Below are 3,168 nucleotides of genomic sequence, written 5' to 3'. Positions count from 1 at the left end.
TTCGTTATGTGCTTCAAACGTGAAGTCAAAGATTACAACATCATCGATGTAACACATGCATATGTCCCGCTTTAGACCACCTAGTACATTGTCCATGAATCTTTCAAAGGTGGCAGGTGCATTGCAAAGGCGAAAATGCATAACATTAAATTCAAATACACCTGCTCGAGTCACAAAAGCGCTCTTTTTCTTGTCTGCAGGGTCCGAGGTATTCGACAATATCCCGACCGCATATGAAGCCTTGAGAAGTAAGAAGCAGCGTGTAAGCAATGAATAACGTCATCAATTCGCTGTAGCGGATAGACATCCTTCTTCGTCACTGAGTTTAGACGTTTGCAATCCATGCAGAATCTCCAGGGGCCAACTTTTTTTGGACAAGGATTACTGGGGCCGGCCATGGACAAGATGACTCTTGAACGACACCTTTGATCATCAGCTCCTTCACTTGCTCTACAATAAATTTGCGCTCGGAGGATGACACTCGGTAGGGCTTCTGGTGGATGGGGTATGCTGAGCCGGTATCTATTCTGTGATGAGCGCGGGACGACAATAAATGAAGGGGTGCATTTACATGCGTGATGTCAAATGCAGCCTCATGCCTGGCAAGGACCTCTACCAGTGCTTGCCGTTCCGAAGTACAGAGAGCCTTGCTGATCATGCCAAGCATTAGCTCTTCAGAATAGCGATTATCGCAAGAAGAGGAAGCTGTGGACACCCGCAGTTAGTGCCGCTATTGGGCTACCTGCGGCTTCGTCGAAGAGAGCGATTTTCATACGGCGAGGAAGGACAACCGGCGAGGCGAAAATGTTCAGAGCACACAATGTGGCGACATCTCTCGCGATGCACACGAAAGAGAAAGGCACAAGTATATTTTTAGCACAGTTTATGCGGAGCATCCTAAGTAAAACGTCAACGCAATCAGCGTCAACAGTTGTTGAAAAAACACGAACGGACATCAGGCATTACGATGGTGCAATCACTTCATCAAGAACACTGCTTGTGTCTGTGTCTTCCCCAGCCGAGCTTTGTTCGGCATGTGCTGAGAGAAAAAACCTGTTCAACGATATTTCGCCGAAACCACAGTTCACGGACGCGCCATATTGTTCAAGAAAATCCATACCAAGAATAACGTCGTGCGAACAACGAGAAAGAACAAGGAATTGAGACACGAACACTTTCCCAGACAACAAAACACTCACAGCACAAACACCAAGGGGATGAAACCACTCGCCGCCTACCCCACGGAATGTCGTTCCAAAAAGCATAATTTTGTAGCCTAGACGGTTCTGGAAAACAAGGCTCGTCACAGACACAGTCGCCAAGTGGTCAATTTGGAGCCGTAATTGGTCGGCCGCAAGTCATATGAAGTAGGGGTTCCAGGTGGCGAGAACATCGGTGGTATCCTTCATGATTGACGGCCTTTGCGACAATACCGAGCTATATGTCCTGTGGAACCGCAGTTGTAGCACACTGCAGGATCGGGGTTCACAGCATCTTCCTCGAAACGAATGCTAGGCTGCAGCGGGCGGCAAGAAAGTTTGTTGTCATGTGCATAACGTGTCGCTGCTGCTCGCTGAGATCTGTTATATCGGTTATAAATCATGTCGTGGTAATAGGATCGGTGCTGTTCTTGTCGCGGCTTGACAGAACTTACAGGGCCGCAGGGGTAAAAATGCGGCTGTTCTCCTTGTGGCCGAGCGTCATAAGTAGAGCCTCTGTCGTAGAGCCGTGGCTGCGGTTGGGGCGCGAGTTCATAATCCTTAATGCCCCTCGCCGCAGGATATAGGGAGAAGGATACCACGTTTGGCTCGAAATCTGGTGGTAGGCGGAAGATATCAGTGCATGGGTGTGTCACTTGTCCGTACAAGCTGAGCTCTTCCCGAAATATTTGTCGGATCGTCAATGCAAGATTGAGGGGCTGGTTGCTGTCTACGCTTGCAACTGTCGTCACATTGGCTAGCTTACAAAACTTTGGCGTGATGCGCCTCGTCTTTAGTTGCTCGAAAGTGCGACAGTGCGGAATGATGTCGACGACGGAAGCCAGCGTGTCTTTTGCGATTCGGAAACAGTAAGCATCTTCGGCAATCCCTTTTACGATGTGCTCGACTTTGCCTTCCTCAGACATTCCAGAGTCCACTTGCAGAGTACAACCAACCTCTCAATATAGGTTTCATAAATTATGATGCATTGGATTCAGTAGATATACCAGCAGTCTTAGAGGCATTAGTGTTTAAAGAGTACAGAAGGCTTACGTAAATATATTGTATAATATCTACAAAGATTCCACGTCTACCTTGATTCTACACAGAAATAGCACAAAGATCCCTGTAAAGAAAGGGGTCAGACAGGGAGACACAATCTCTTTTATGCTATTCACTGCATGCTTTGAAAAAATATAAAAGGTATTAAACTGCGAATACCAGTGATGTTAAACGGCGAATATCTCAGATAACTTCGGTTCGCAGTGGAAATGGTCCTGTTGGGCAACACTGGGGACGAGTTACAACAAATGATTGAGGGTCTTAAGAGAGAGAGAATAAGATTGGTGCTTAAAATTATTATGCATAAAACAAAGATAATGGCGAATATCCTGGCAAGTGAACAAGTGTTCAGGATCGCCAGTCAGCCTCTAGAGCCTGCAAAGTAGTACGTTTACCTAGCTAATTTACTCACAAGGTACCCTAATGAGAAGGAAACATGGAGAACAATAAAACGAGCTAAAGCTCATGAGGCAAACATTGTCAGGTCCTGACTGGAAGCTTACCACTATCAATGAGAGAAAAGGTGTACAATCAATGCATTATACCGGTGCTAACATATGGGCAGAAACTTGGAAGTTGACAAAGTAGCTAGAGAACAAGGACCGCGAAAATAACGATACAACGAAGAATGTTAAGCGTAACGTTAATTGACAGGAAGAATGCTGTGTGGATCAGAGAGCAAACGGGGATAGCCGATATTGTAATGCAGTTTAGGAAGAAAAATGTAATGCGTAGGTTAAACAACCGACGGGCCATTAGGGTTGCGCAATGGGTGCCAAGAGAAGGAAAGCGCACTCGAAGACGGCAGATGACTAGAGGGTAGGGGGGGCGAACATTAGGAAATTGGCAGGCGCTAGTTAAAATCGCCGGAGGCAGGAGAGCCTTATTGCACATCTCAGAGAGAGGC

This window comes from Dermacentor andersoni, chromosome 11, assembly GCF_023375885.2.
Source record: "Dermacentor andersoni chromosome 11, qqDerAnde1_hic_scaffold, whole genome shotgun sequence".
Lineage (NCBI taxonomy): Eukaryota > Metazoa > Arthropoda > Arachnida > Ixodida > Ixodidae > Dermacentor > Dermacentor andersoni.
This window is presented reverse-complemented; position numbering follows the sequence as displayed.